Source organism: Chlorocebus sabaeus, chromosome 7 (genome assembly GCF_047675955.1).
Source record: "Chlorocebus sabaeus isolate Y175 chromosome 7, mChlSab1.0.hap1, whole genome shotgun sequence".
NCBI lineage: Eukaryota > Metazoa > Chordata > Mammalia > Primates > Cercopithecidae > Chlorocebus > Chlorocebus sabaeus.
In genome coordinates this window covers 102799426-102815528 of record NC_132910.1, presented here as the reverse complement: position 1 = coordinate 102815528, position 16103 = coordinate 102799426, and the positions used below count along the sequence as shown (strand labels likewise).

The 16103-nt window shown below is 43.9% G+C and overlaps 1 long non-coding RNA gene across 1 annotated transcript in view; it reads right to left on the bottom strand.

Moving 5' to 3' along the window:
* Nucleotides 1-935: 935 nt before the first annotated feature.
* Nucleotides 936-16103, bottom strand: part of LOC119622012 (uncharacterized) — a 56851-nt gene continuing 41683 nt past the window's right edge. Inside the window, exon 3 of the long non-coding RNA XR_012093562.1 lies at nucleotides 936-2238. This is a non-coding gene — a long non-coding RNA (uncharacterized lncRNA). The remainder of the gene's footprint in view (nucleotides 2239-16103) is intronic.

Here is a 16103-nt window from a genome sequence, read left to right as displayed (position 1 = left end):
GACCCACCTGCTGCGCACAGCGTTGCCCAGCCCAGGCATTAAAGAACTTTCCTGCCGCAGAGGACCGAGCCGAGACACGCCCTGGCTATCTATAGAAAATCCCTTCGGGGGTTCTGCTGACAAGTCACTCGAGATCCCTCCTTGGGCCTCATTATGTCACAGGAACCCTGGCTGGAATGCGGAGGATTAAATTCCTAACCCCTCCCTGTCGGCTGGGCCCGGAGGGAGAGAAGGCAGGAGCTCAGCGCCCACCTGGGCTCTCAGGCGCCCCCTATTGAACTTTTCTGTCCCTCTGGCCCCGATGGCTGCAGCGGCTGCGTGCGGGAGTTCAAGCCTGCTAAAACCCCGGGGCTGCAGGCAGCAGGGAGGACCGAGGTCCCAAGGCCCTGTGCATTCTTACAGCATCACGGGGACACGGAAGGGAGAGTGAGAACACGGACTTGATCCTCAAGCCGGCTCTAAATCCAGCTCCCCACGTGGATTTGGGCAAGTCGCTAATCCATCTGGGCCGTGGTTTCCTCTCCCAAAGAGCACCTGACACATAAAATCATGAACTTTACTACTAGAGGGGGAAGCCAGGGAGCGGAAGCTACGGAGGCTGTTGAGTTCTCAGCAGGTGCTGATGGATGGTGGTGGGGGGGATCACAGTTCCATGCTCCCTGAACGAGGACAGTAAAGAGCAGAGAAACACTTCAGATGTGGACTAATTCTTTGTAAAAGGCCAGGTTACTTAAACCTAACTACCATCTGTGTCCTTCATCCCTAATAGGGGAGTGCTAATGCTACCTACCGCATAGGTTTGTTGTGGCAAAAATGCATAAAGGACGTAATGACACATGAAAGGGTTAATGCACATAGGGGACTTCAAATGATGCCTGTAAGCCATCTATTATTTTATTATTATCATTATTATTATACTACAAAAGAGTCACCTACTACCATTCTTATTATAAGGCACCAAAGCTTTTGTAAACACAATGCTTTGAAAAGACCATTAATGTTGGTAGCATTTACTGCACGTTTATTACATGCCAGTCATTTTGCTGAGCATTTTTAGACATCTATTTTATTTCTAAAACAGCCCAGTGCAGTAAGCACTATCAATTCCATCTTTTAGCAGGTGAAGAACCTGAGCTTTTCTTGACCTGCCCCAGGTCAAAGAGCTGTAAGTGACTGGGCCAGCCACGATCATGCCCCTTCCATCATGGGGTGCTGGTCCCGGCTGGATTCCACTCTTGCTCTTTGAACTTGCACACGTCCTTGACCTCTCTGTGTCTCATGTGGAGATAAAGGGCAGGTATTATTTTCTTTATGCTATTGTCGTGAAGAAAGTGCTGTGTAAACTGTGACGTTCCCCCCAGAAATGGGAGGACTTTGATCATTACACAGGAAGACAAGTCAAAGGAGTGAATAGAAAGTCACAGTCCCGGGGAGCCTGTGTCTTCCTGGAATTGTCTTGCTCCTCAGAGAAGTAGAAGGAACTAACTACAGGGACATAGAACACATTTGATCTGAGCCAAGAGCCCAGGGAGGCTCTTGTAGACCTGAGGAGGCCACTTGTGCTCTGAAAAGTTGCAGGTTCAGAACCTGTCGGATCTCCTTGAGTCTTTCAATCACACACACACACACACACTGATGCTCTCAGTAATAATGTATCACTGGACTTCCACCTTAGCAGAGTAAGTGAAACATGTAAACAAATAATAAATTATGTCTGAGCCAATGGGGTGTAGAAGCAGTAACTATAAAATACTGCCCTGGGGGAGAAAGTGTACTGAGACTGTGATAGAACACCCCAAAGTCATTGCCAACAGCATTATTTCATGACCTAAGTAAGCTGGCAGGGTTGTTACTTGTTGAAAGGAGATTTTGTCTTTTTCCTTTTTCTTAAACATCTGATTTTTCTTCTCCTTTAAACAATGCAAATCTTTCCTTCTGAAGGGATCTTGGAAAGCAGATTCCTTCCATTGCTTTAAAGGGAATTGGAGTTGGACAGAGTGAAGGCATTGTGGTGGCGGGGCTGTAAGCAGTGCTGATTTGTCAAGGTGGGCTGTCACACATCATTTCTCTGCAGGCTTGGAGATGCAGCGCAGAGCTTGGTTCCTGGATGGAAGAGATGCTTCTCATGGTCAGGCCTCCCTGGGCCCCAGGTTGAGAGGTGATGCTGCATAAGGGACAAGAGCAAAGGTCCCCAAAGTGGGGTATCACACCTCAAGGGCACCACCTCCAAACAACCCACTGGAAGAAAGAAGAGGAAGGAAGGGGAGGGGAGAGGAAGGAAAGGGTGAGGAGGAAAGGATGGAAGGAAAGGAAGAAGGAAGAAGGGAAGGAGGAAGAAAAGAAAGATTAAAACTCTTTATATTTATTCTGATATCATCATTACAAAACCACTTTTTTGTTAAAAGTTTAAATATATATAGAAGTAGAATCATATAATGAACCTCCCAGGTACCCATGTTCCCACCATTCAACTTCAAAAATTACCAACTCCATGCCCAGGCTTATTTCCCGTATTAACCCACCTACTTGTCCTCCCTGCTCCTTTATTTTGTTATCTAAGACAGCAAACCCTACCTCATTACATCTGTAAATATTTCAATATATGGATCTAAAAAACATGCCCTCTCTTTTTAAAACTTGAACCACACCATCATTATACTCCCAACACATCAATAATTAGCCCACAATATAACTGAATATCCAATCAGTGTTCATATTTCCTTGATTTTCCTACAATTTTTTTTTTTTTACAGTTTGAGTTGGGACCCAAACAAAGTCCACACATTGTGATATATAAATATGCCCCTCAGGTCTCTTTTAATCTATTACTCCCTCTCTCAATCTCTCATTATTTATTTTTGCAATTTTTTTTTTTTTTTTTTTTTTTTTTGGTTGAAAAACTTGGGTTGCTTTTCTTGGTTAATCTACAGGCTAGATTCCGCTGATTATGTTCCCATGGTATCATTTATCATGTGCCTCCATCCCCTATATTTTCTGTAAAAGGAAATCAAGAGGCTCCATCAGGTTCATATTAAATCTTTCTGACAAGAACATTTTGCAACTGGTGTTATGGACATCTATTGGGGGAACGTAATGTCTGCTTGTCTCTCTTTTTGTGATAGCAATCATTATCAAATCCCTTGTTCACTAGCAGTTACAAAGTGTGGTGTCCTATGGTATCCTCATTCTATCTATGTGTCCTCACTTATTAGTTGGAATTCTTCTTTAAGAGAACCTTCTTATTGTCTATTTGTTAATCCAGGGACACAATTCTTACAGGAAAGGCAGAACAAATTCTTCTTTTTCTTTACCAGTTTTCAAAGTAATTAGTTGGTCATCTAGTATTCTCTAAAAGTGATCACCAAGGTATCTTTTTAGTATCATAATAAACATAAATTTGAAAAAAATACACACACACACACACACACACACACACACCCCTAAAATGTGGTTTAATCAATTGCAATTGCTCAAAATGTCCCATGTTTGGCCAATGGAAACTTTTTCAGGTTGGTTCCCACATCCTTTTGACAGGACCCAATAATAATTGATAGCTTCCTGGCTTTCTGGTATGACAAAATGCTCCAGGCACACTTCCCAGACTAAAACTTAGACACTTCTCCCAAGACCTGATTTCTTTTAGTGAGAGACCACAATCCATACTTAGGGTATTATCCTTTAATTTCTATTTTTTGTCGTTTATGTTTTATAATGCACATAATATATCAATAATATGGTAAATACATTATAATTAAGTTATAAATGACAAAAAAAGACATATATTTTCTGAAAGGGATGCCAAATACGGAAAGTTTAGAGGCTACTTATTTAGTGCGTAGGGATTGGAAACATGCTAGAATTATGATCCTGGGCCCTCTTTCTTTCTAGCTGTTTGGTCTTGGTCAAGTTCTTTTTTTTCTGTCTGACTTTCAGTTTCTTCATGTATACAATTAACATAGTAATAGCTACTTCATGGAATGTTGTGATGACAAGATAAGATAGATGGATGATTGATAGCTATATGTAACTAGATAAATAGATGACAGATAGATATATACATAGATACATAGATATATACACAGATAGATAGACACAAAGATACATACACATCCCAGCCTCACTCAGCAAATGGAAGCGACTCGTAGTATATCAACAATGTAGACAGAGCCCTTCTCATACAGAAAGTTCTGGGTCTGCCCTCGAGGAGCTTGCAAACCAGAGGAATATAGAAGCATCATGCACAGAAAACACAGGTAGCCTCTGTCTTTCCAAGGTCCTAATGAGCAATATGCCAGGTCAGTCTTTTGAAATTCAGAGGAGAGTGCTCTCTGGAACCTCGAGAGCTCTGGAAGTCTTTGGGAGGATGACGGGGCTTTAGCTTGCCCTGAAGTCTGGCCTGGGGAGGTCGGAGTGGGATAGGGCTTGCAGGGAGGGGATTCTAGGGTGGGGAGATGGCCAGATCCTGAAAAAAGAGGAGTCAACAAAGTAGCAGTAAAAGGAGAAGCTACTGCAGAAAACAGTCCCAGGAAAGGAAAGGAGGATTGTTCCGCAGTGCCCAGCCCTCCACAGAGGCAAACAGAGGAGGACAGAGAACAAGGTCCCTGTTGATTTTAAGGGGACCAATTTTGTTGCCGTAGTAAAGATAAGATGGACTGCAGCTGGTGGGTGGGGGTGGTAGGGAAGTGAAAGGGCTCTTGGTGGTTGGTTTGTTGAAGAGCAAAGCAGCCAGGGCACTGGAAACCTACAGTGTGACCCAAAAACACACAGGCCACCCGAGCGGGTGGCAGGCATCTCTCCACCAGGAGGGAGACGCTGGAGGAAAATAGAGGCTTTTAAAATGGCTTTGATGACCCAAACCCCAGGAACTGTGAAGACTAGGTTGGCAGCAACAAAGCAAACACTGGGAATAAATGAAACAGTGCTTGCCTCTAAAACCCTGAGGAGACCCTGGCTCCTGTTTTGAGCTGGGCTGTGTCAGGATCTCACATATTCAAAAGCTGATTACGTGCTAGGCACTGTGTTGAGCATTTAAAATACATTCTCCTGTTTAGTCCTCACAGTCAGCCTCAAAGGTAGAGGAAGTGTTCCTATTTAACAGATGAGGACACTGAGGCTATGAGAAGTCTAGCAATTTATTTAAAGTTAAACACAAACTGGAGGTAAGATTCAAACTCAGGTCTTCCCCTAAAACCCACGCTCTTTCTACTACTACTGACTGCCCCTTACAGAAAGAATGGGATTCACTCATTTAGCACATAGTCTTCAGTCACTCATGGTGTGAGCTGCTGTTTACCACACCTTTGGGATATGCGAGGCAGGTTTTATGATTTTTTACATGTGCTAACTCATGTAATCCTCACATGCCTTGTGAAAAGCTCTTCTATTAATATTATCTCATTTTGGAAATGGAAGCACAGAGAGGTTAAATAACCTACCTAAGGTCACACAGAATAAACAATGCAAGGATTCAAATCTAGGCAGCCCGGATCCAGAGCCCACGTACCTAACCTTAATACTCATGCTGGGCCGGGCGCGGTGGCTCAATGCCTGTAATCCCATCACTTTGGGAGGCCGAGGCAGGCAGATCACTTGAGGCCAGGGGTTTGAAACCAGCCTGGCCAACATGGAGAAACCCTATCTCTACTAAAAATTCAAAAATTAGCCAGGTGTGGTGGTGGGTACCTGTAATCCCAGCTACTCAGGAGACTGAGGCAAAAGAATTGCTTGAGCCCTGGAGGAGGCAGAGGCTGCAGCTGCAGTGAGCCGAGATCACACCACAGCACTCCAGCCTGGGCAACAGAACGAGACTCTGTCTGGAAAAAAAAAAAAAAAAAAAAAAAAAAAAAAGCCGAAAACACCAAAGAAACAAAAACTCACGCTGTATTCTGCATCCCAGTGGATGCCCTTGTGTGCCGGGCTTCTTCTGCATCCTAATGTGTCCTTTCTAATGTGCCCACTGGAGAGGCTCTCTGGATGGGAAGCCTGGCTCCACTGAAATTTTCTGGGAACAGAAGGCCAGAGGTGGTGGGTGGGAAGCTTTTGTGGCTGTCAGTTCTATGCTAATGACATCTGCTTCTTGGCAGGGGCACCTCTGATCCTAAGGTGAGATTAGTTCAGTCCCTTTCAGCACCTGGTTTTGGGATCTGAGAAGTCTGAATGTTCGGGGTAACAGTGCATGGACCAGGGAGGCGACTCAGCCAACTACTCTGATGTCCAAATAATTTTTTTAAATTAAAAACTGCTCTTGGGAGGTTATAGGGTGAGCACAAGCAGGTGGTGCTAAAAGTGAGAAAAATCTTCTCTGTCCCTTGGGGAATGACTAAGAGCAATGCCTGTTCTACTGAGATTTGCAGTTCAATTCATCTTCCTTAAATGATCACATAGGAAAATGATCACAGCAGCAAAGCGACATTAGAAATATGAAATGGATAAATAAAACTTTGGGTGAGCACACCGGCTGCTGAACCCATTTGAAAAATGGAGATCTGAGAAGCACACAGACTGAACTGTGAGAGGCCTTTGGAAGGAAGGTGTCGGAACAAATGTCAAATGTTTATCCAGACTAAAAGATAAACTGATGTGCACAAACCCTCAGGCCTTTGCAGATTTCCTTCTTCATGGGCAGGGCTGTAGTTTCCATAGGTCATTTCCCTGCAGTGGTTATAGCTGCTTTTAGCATAAGCCAAGAATCACTGCATGTTGGAGATGGAAGGGGCCTTTGGGGTCACACCACCTCACTTTGCAAATGAGGATCTCAAGAGATAAAGTGACATGAGAGATGAAATGACGTGGCCTGGTATTCCATGTGCATTTTCTTGGAGGATGTTTATAAAAATCAAACCAGTCATCAGATTGGAATGTAGGCTACGTAGCAGCAGCCACTAACATCAGCAAACTCGACGACATTCCAGATACTCGTGAGCTTTCTACGTACATGATCTCATGTAGTGTTCACAATGACCTGACAAGATTGGAACTCATATAGCCCGCATTTTCCTAGATGAGGACATCTAGGCCTGGAGAGATTTAGTGGCCTAACCAAGGTCACACTGCTAGGAAATGAGAGAGCCATGTCTCAACCCAGTCCTGGCACCACATCCCATGGAAATCCTGCTCTACTGCCTTCTAACAAGACAAGAGTAGGAAAATGGTCAAAGGAACCCTTTGACCCAAAGTGTCCCTTGTGGAAATATTATTCTACAATTAAAAATCATTATAAAATCCATGTAGGAACATGGTAAATGTTTATTACTTAGTGTTTAGTGAAAATACAATACTCAATGTAAAAATATTCAGAAGAAAAATGAAAGTAGAACACTTAAACACTAACAGTTGCTGAGTAGTGTGGAAAGCTTTTTTTTTCTTCTGTTTTTTCCCTTTTTGAGTTTCCTATAATGTGGTATAGGTCTTTTGTAATGAACAAATAAATGTAATCATTTTTCTTTAAAAAAGTATCACTGTGCTTACAAAATCGATAAGAAAAAGACTAAAATGAATAGTAATATATTTTCCTTTCCTTGGCAATAAAAACTAATAAGTAATTGATTTGCAGCAAGAGATAGAAGATCATTTTACAAAGTCCATACATAACACAAGTCCCTTTTCACATTCCATCAGATGCAACAGAAACTAAAATTCCAAGAATTTAAGTTTTGAAGCTACCCTATTTTTATGGCTTGCATAGCCTAGTCTATTAATAAAAGGAGATAACCTTGCTATGTTTACCAGCATAGTGACTAATCATTCTTTCCTTCTGTCTGTAGCTGAGTTCCAGCCAACACTGAGACTCATGGACACATTGGGTTGGAAGGTTGCTTACTGTTCACCTTCCACACACTCAGGCACAGAGAGGTGAAGTCACTTGCTCAACGTCTTGTGAGTCTAAATATTTAAACGCTGAAAATAAACTCTCAGCTCCTCAAGGGCAAGACCCTTTCTTTATGGTGCCAATCCCAGCATCCAGGGCAGAATGCTTCCTTTACTAGATAAGTTAAAACCTTAGTGAGGGGCTGGGATGAAAAGTCCAGTTCAATACACAGAGGCGATGGAAGAAGTGGCTCACAGTCACTAAGCACTTCCTAAGTGTCAAGCGCTATGCTGAATGCCTTACAGGATTCACTTACAGGGGCTATTCACTAATTTGCTGTTATTCATTAATAGTGAGCATTGCATGTTCATTGCATTCACTAAATAATCCCATGGTAGTGGTAATATTATGGTAATATCATTTCTGTGCTGAGAAAAATGTGCCAACCCAAGCCCCTTGCCCAAAGCCATAGAGCTAACTGGTGACGGGGCCAAGATTGTAACCTAAACTTCAGAGCCAGTCCTTTTAGCCCGACTGGGACTCACAGCACCAGCTCAAGCCCTTAGGCAGGTTTTCATTCCCAAGGAGTTCAGAAACTTGCCTGAAGGAAGAAGGGGAACTAGACTGAGTGCCAAATGTCTGTAGGCCGAAACATGACCAACATGTTTGTTGCTATTCAGTAAACCTTAAAATGGCCACCTCATAAAAGTAACCAATCCGTGCCTCTTCCCCTCTTCTCCATACCCAAGCTTGCCTCTGAGTAAAATAAGTTGTATCAGCCTGTGGTCAACTTGCCCTTAGTTACTTAGGGTGGGCACTCATTTTTAATAGAAGTTGTGTTCAAAGGTAAACATGCTAACTCAGCATTCATTCAACGTACATATCTCAAGTTTCAGGCCTGTGCAAGGCATGAGGTGAGGATGTGGTTACAAAGTTCTTTTTTAATATAGCATCTGACCTCAAGGTTTTTTTGTTTTTTGTTTTTTTTAAATGGAGTCTCACTCTGTTGTCTAGGCTGGAGTGCAGTGGCACAATCTCAGTCTACTGCAAACTCCACCTCCCAAGTTCAAGCAATTCTCCTGCCTCAGCCTCCCAAGTAGCTGGGATTACAGGCATCCACCACCACACCCGGCTAATTTTTGTGTTTTTAGTAGAGTCGGGGTTTTACCATGTTGGTCAGGCTGGTCTCGAACTCCTGACCTCAGCTGATGCACCTGCCTTGGCCTCCTAAAGTGCTGAGATTACAGGCATGAGCCACCACGCCTGGCTGACCTCAAGAATTTTTAAATCCACCAGCTTTCACAATGAGCCAGATGGATTCAAAGGAGGCCAATAGGTGATGCCTTTGCTGCTGTTCATTAATAGTGAGCATTGCATGCTCATATGTTTGCCAGAGGAATTATGTAAATATTTGTATATTCTAATACCCATTAAGGCGGGCCTGAACTCCCTGCACTGAAAAGGTTGAGTTCTGTTTCCTCTGTTAAAATTAAGTGGCCCTGGCTGAATTCAGGGTATACTGTCTTAACCACTCAATGTGCAGAGCTGGTAAAATTGGCATCAAAGGAAAGAAAGAGAAAGGAATAAGCAGACATAAGGTAACTGAGAAACACACATTTGGGAAACAAATGGATCAAGAACAGGCTTTGGAGCCAGTCAGGTCTGAGTCAGAATCTTGGCTCCACCAATCCCTGGCTATGTGACCTTGGTACATCCTGTAGTTATTTTCAGATTCTGTTTCAAATCACTAAAATGATATATTAATGCCTCACTTGCAGGATTATTCGATTTGTGATAAAATAGATCAAAGGTCTAGCACAGTGCCTGGCATCTTGCAACACCAGTGTGTGGTAATTGTCACTTTTATTTAAAATCACTGAGGATTTCCACTAACACTTGGCATGTCTCAGTTGTAAATTAAGTAGAGGACCTCCCGAAGTGAGGAAACATAATTTCTTAAAGTGAAATCAGCAATCAGCTCAGCTGTATTTATGAAGTATCTTTTGGTAGATATCACTGGTGTGGACTTGGGGCAAAGCAGAAAGTACTATGCAGCTTATTGTTTTTCAACAGTGGTGAGAAAATAAAAATGCAAATTAAAATGAAAACAGAACTTAAAAAGCTTATTTTCAAAACACTAGGCTAGGCCTCCATGGAAAAATAAAATGAAATCGCCAACTTGGTTTGGCTCCAAAGGCAAACTATAAATGAACACAGGTATCCAGTCGTCACCCAGGGTTGATCATCTAAGGATGCACTAGAGTAAGGTGTAGTTAATGTAATGCAAGCTGCTGTAACAGGCAAACCCCAAAGTCCAAAAGGCTTAACACAGTAAATGTTCCCTTCCTGTTGCATAAAGTCTAACAAACTGAGCATGGGAGGGACAGGAAGGACCTCTCTGCTCCATGTAGTCACACAGGCCCCAAAATGACCAAGTCTCTGCCGTCTACAACAAGCGGCTTCCGATGCTGCCCGGCATTCACATCCAGTCTACAGCTGGGGAAGCAAGACAGAATTGAATGTGGTGAGTTTTCATGGGTCAGGACTGGAGAGCACACATATTACTTCTGCCTCCACATTTCTTGGCTGAAATTGAATCACACCTAACTGCAAAGAGCGCTGGGAAAACAATCTCTTTGCATGCTCAGGAGGAAATGGAAATTGGTGTTTGGAACAACAACTGATCTGCCGTGCAGGGCACTTGCAAACTCCAGGAGCACTCCCCGCAGTGTCTGGGGAACCTAAGACCTGCTCTTCCTTGCCTTCGTTCTTAAAACTAATCTCAAGTATCTAGTCCCCCAGGCTCATGGTGCTCAGGCATATTTCACACAGCACAGTAATGAAATAGAGGACAATAAAGTGTTGGGGAAAAAAGATAACAAGGACTCTAAAAGGGAAAAAAAATCAAATAAAATTTACACTAAGAGGGAAAAATAGACATTCACCTTTTCTGCTCACGGAAGACTCTGAAAATGAAGGCCCTGTAGAAGAAATTGAGTCGGCACTCACAGCACTGCATTGGCAGATTTTGTCGTGTTTTGACAGAGCTAAATTTAAGCCAGACCTTGCTTCTTTTGCAAAACAAGAGTGTTTGATTGATTGTTTTGGTGTTATGATTCCTGAGTGTTGTGACTCGAGCCTACGTTGCCAAACAATACCATTTATAATGATCTTATCTTGTTCTGGGAGATCTTAGTTCTTAGAGTTTATGGACCTCAGAGGTATGGCCTCCTTCATCACCATCTCTGGACCAAGCATGCACTATTTTCATTGGTCTATCATTGGGCCACTGCTTCCACTGGGCCCCATGTGACTCAGTCCAAAAGAGGCTGAGGCCTCGGTGTCCTGTCTCACCTTCCACACCCTTCTACCTTCCTGCAAAAAGTGCTTTGAGGCTTATGTCATCTAAGCTTCCAATTTTTTTCATAACCACCCACAATAAGAAATGCATTTTACATTTTGACCCAGTATGCACACACACATACACACACACACAATTAAAACAAAGGTTTCTCAAAACATTCTTTTTGTTAAGAATGATGCATTGGGCCGGGCGCTGTGGCTCATGCCTGTAATCCAAGCACTTTAGGAGGCTGAGGTGGGCAGATCACAAGGTCAGGAGTTCGAGACCAGCTTGGCCAAAATGGTGACACCCCATCTCTACTAAAAATACAAAAATTAGCCAATTAGTCAGGCATGGTGGTGCAGTCCTATAGTCCCAGCTACTTGGGAGGCTGAGGCAGAAGAATTGCTTGAACCCAGGAGGCAGAGGTTGCAATGAGCTGAGTTCACGCCACTGCATCCCAGCCTGGGCGACAGAGCGAGACTCCATCACACACACAAAAAAGATACATTGATAATTTCTATTTTGTTCTATTTCCTTCCACTAAAAAATAAAAGAATGCTGCCTGGGACCCACTAATTTGTTTGATTGTTGGGCCAACCCCCTTCAGTTGGTTGCCATGGCTGTGGTTTATCCTGTGGTCTAGTCTACTCTTTTTTTTTTTTTTTTTTTTGAGACAGAGTCTGACTCTGTCACCCAGGTTGGAGTGCAGTGGCACAATATCAGCTCACTGCAACCTCTGCCTCCTGGGTTCAAGCAATTCTCGTGTCTCAGCCTCCTGAGTAGCTGAGATTACAGGTGCATTCCACCACACCCTGCTAATTTTTGTATTTTTAGTAGAAACGGGGTTTTACCATATTGGTCAGTCTGGTCTTGAACTCCTGACCTCAGCTGATTCACCCACCTCAGCCTCCCAAAGTGCTGAGATTACAGGTGTGAGCCACCACGCCCAGCCATGTCACAAGGCTACCTTAAGGGAATTATTTCTTATCTTCTTGAAGCCAGTGAACATCACCTCTGCTCCACTTTACCCATCTTCTCCTAAAATCACACCCTTGGCTTTTCTCTGCTTCATCTTTCAAATTCATAAGTCCCATATTTCACTTGGACCTCAGCCTCCTTTTCTCCCAGCCATCCATCCACCCTCTTTCACCACCTTGCCTGTACTTCAGGCTTATCAGGAACCTCAGACCTCTACTCTTCCATTGCTCCCCTTATCAAAATCTTCCTGGTTTTGCTTCCCCATTAGTCTACACAGGCCCCATGATCACAGCCTCCTGATCTGCCCACCAGTTTACCACTTGGCATGAGATATTTTGGTTCTGTCCTCCGGTTAACTGAGCCTGCAGCTTGGCCATCAGCCCAATGGGTCGGCTCAAAAAGTGTACACATTCGTGTCTGGACCAGGCTTATCGTTTGGGGATGACATCTACCCTGATTCACCACTAGTCACTTATTCCTTAGCCCACATCCGATCCACTACCTTATAGACTGTGACAAGTACGCATACTTTTTTAGTCCTTGTTTTACCCTCTCTGCAGCCTCTGAAACCACTGACCTCCTTCAAAACCTCTCTCCCTTTACTTTGATGCCTACCTCTCCTTTCTCTCTCACCACTCCTTTTCAAGCTTTTTCATAAATTCCTCCTCTTTTCTCTACCCCTTAACTGCTGGTGTCCTGGACTTTCTCCTCTTCTCATCACACTCTGCAACATTCCTGGTCAAACCCATCCACACCCATGATTTCCACTACCACCTCTATGATGATGATTCTCATAAATGTACCCTAAGTCCTCATCGCTTTGTGGGGTTCTTATCTATTGCCTGCTGTACAACCCCCCACATCCTGGATGTCTCATATACCCTTTCAAACTCAAATGCCCCAAACTGAAGTGAATCCTTCTCCCTACTTAGTGCTTTCCCATGCTTCCTCATTGCATTTAAAAGAAAATCAATAATTATTGCTATGGTCTTCAAGGCTCTGGGGTTAAAGTGATCTAGCCTCTAGCTCCCTTCTCTGCCTCATCATTTAGATTCCTCATGACTCACTCTGCACAAGCCAAGCTGGCGTCCTTGCTATTCTTCCAGTAAGTCCAAGGATGCTCTTTTCACAGGGCTTTGGCCCGGTTATTCTCTCTGCCTGAAATGCTATTGCCCCAGATCTGACAGCCACAAACCTCTCTCCTTCACTTCACTTAGGTTTCTGCAGACATATCAGCTGCTCACAGAAGCTTCTCTGATCAGCCTATCTAAAATACTACCCCCATCACTGTCACTCTCCATCCCCTTACCCTGCTTTATTTCTCTTCAAAGCAATGATCACTACCCTCCATGAACGTGTTCTTTGTCTGCTTACCATTCCTGGAATATGTTTCTTTATTTAGCTGAATCCTTGGCACCTAGAACAGTTCTTGAAACAGAGTGAAGGCTCAATAAATAATGGAATGAATAAATAATTTATCTCCTCCCCCTCTCCTACCCCACCCTCAAACTCTGCTTTCTCCAGGGTTCTAGGTAAAAGATACATGGTTTTCCCAGTCATAGCCCAAGCCAGAAGCCTGGCCTTTGGTCTCGTCTCCTCCCTCTCCCCTCCTCACACATCATCTGTCACACTCCCAGTGTGACATGGCCTTAGTTCAGTGTCATGGATCCCCCTGAATTTTGATGAAAGCTATGTATTCACTTTTCAGGAAAACACACACAAATACATTTTCACACAAGAATTTCTAGATTTTCCAAAGCCCAGTGAGGACCCTGTGATGGTTAATATTGAGTGTCAACTTGATTGGACTGAAGGATGCAAAGTATTGTTTCTGGGTGTGTCTGTGAAAGTGTTGCCAAAGGAAATTAACATTGGAGTCAGTGGACTACGAGAGGCAGACCGACCCTCAATCTGGGTGGGCACCATCTAATCAGTTGCCAGCACAGCTAGGGTAAAAGCAGACAGAGGAATGTGGAAGGACTACACTGGCCTAATGTGGGAGGGCCAGATTGATCTGAGTGTTTCAGCCTTCCTCTTTCTCCCATGCTGGATGCTTCCTGCCCTGGAACATCAGACTCCAAGTTCTTGAGCTTTTGGACTCTTGGACTTAACACCAGTGGTTTGCCAGGGGCCCTTGGATCTCCCACCACACACTGAAGTCTGCACTGTCGACTTCACTACTTTTGGGGTTTGGGGACTGGCTTCCTTGCTTCTCAACTTGCAGACAGCCTATTGTGGGACTTCACCCGTGATCATGTGAGTCAATACTCCTTAATAAACTCCCTTCATAGATACATCGGTCCTATCGGTTCTGTCCCTCTAGAGAACCCTGACTAACACAGACCCCCTTCTCTGAGTGCTTCTGTGTCCAAGGATAAAAATCTCTGGCTCAAGCTTCATTATGTCTCCTGTGGATACCTTTAACAGGTATCCCTGCCACTCACCCTACCCCTCTTTTGATCTGTTCTCCACAGGAGCTGTCCAAGTAACATTTTAACAGAGCAGGTTTGCTCATGGTCTTTCGCATGTCCTCTGTAACACCTGTCAGTGGTTCTCCATCACCTTAAGAATAAATGCCTGAATCCTCTGTGTGGTAGGACGGTGCTGCTATTCCCCCAACCTCAGTGCCTTTGCACTCGTATCTATACTTGGCTGAAGTCATTCTGAAAGGCCACTCTTTCAGATCTCTGTGCCTTTGAACATGGTCCTTTGCCCTTTCTGAGTCCTCACCTACCACCTGCTGGGCTACCTGCCACTCATCTATCCACAGACAGCTCAAGGGTTATCAGGAAAGTACTCCCTGATCTCCTGGGGCTTAGGGGCCTCTCCTCAGATCCCATCGTATTGTGATCATCATCTTGTCTAGTTCCTTTACCAGGAGGTGTATCACTGAGGCTGTCTTGTTAATATCTGTGGCACATAGTAGGTGCTCAGTAAAGGTATGTTGAATGACTGAATGGAATAATCAGGTGAAAGGATGGAGAGGTGATAGCAGCATATCTTGGATTCATATAAATGGGGCAGGTGTAGCCAACAAGGCTTCCAAAATAGGAAAATCCATATTTACAGGGGAGATAAACCGGACAGTTCTTCCATTTACAAAAAGGATTCACCACAAGGGACCTCTAAATAGCGGGTGCTTTAACTGTTCTGTGTAAGTGTTTGTTTACTGATCATTAATCATTTCACAAAGAGGCCAACGGCTAAAGTGTGGCCAATCAGAGCCTTTAGAACAGAATTACAAGGCTTTTAAAGCTACTCTGCAAGTTAACAGGAAGAAGAATTTGATGTTAAACTATTCAATTAACACATAATTTTTCAGGAGCAAGCCAGAGAGAAAAAGAGGGAGGGAAGACAGAAGAGAAAGAAAAGGAGAACAGAAGCAACAGTTTTGAGAAGTCCAGCTACATCATCCAGGACCTGCCTTTAAGCACAGACATCTCCACTCTAGTGAGAGAGCAGGGGTCCACGTGAGTAGAGACTTGTAATTAGGCCCTTACAGTGCTCAGTGAAGACAAAGCTCTTGATTGGTAGAGAAGTCAGGGATACAAAAAGATCTCGTTTTGGCCATCATTGTGCACATAACAACTTGGACGGATTTACTCTGGCACAAACGAAACTTTAGTTCATTCATCTCTTCACCAAGTATCAATTTATCACCTGGGACACTTCAGGCCCTACGCTAAGCACCAAAGATGAAATGCTGACCAAGGCCGGGGCAATCTCTTGCTTGCAAGAATCTTGTCTTTTAGAAGCAGGAAGCAATCAATCAATCATCACAAAAACAACTGCTGTGGAGAAAGTGGTGGTAATGGAGCAAGAAGGTGCTGTGACAGTGTGGGCAGGGACACCAGGAGCTGCTGTAGAAAGGGAAGGCAGGCGGGGCCTCTCTGAAAGAGTACCGTCTGAGCTAAGCCTCATGGGTGAGAATAAGCCAGGCGCAGAAAGACCTGGAAAAGGGACCATTAACAT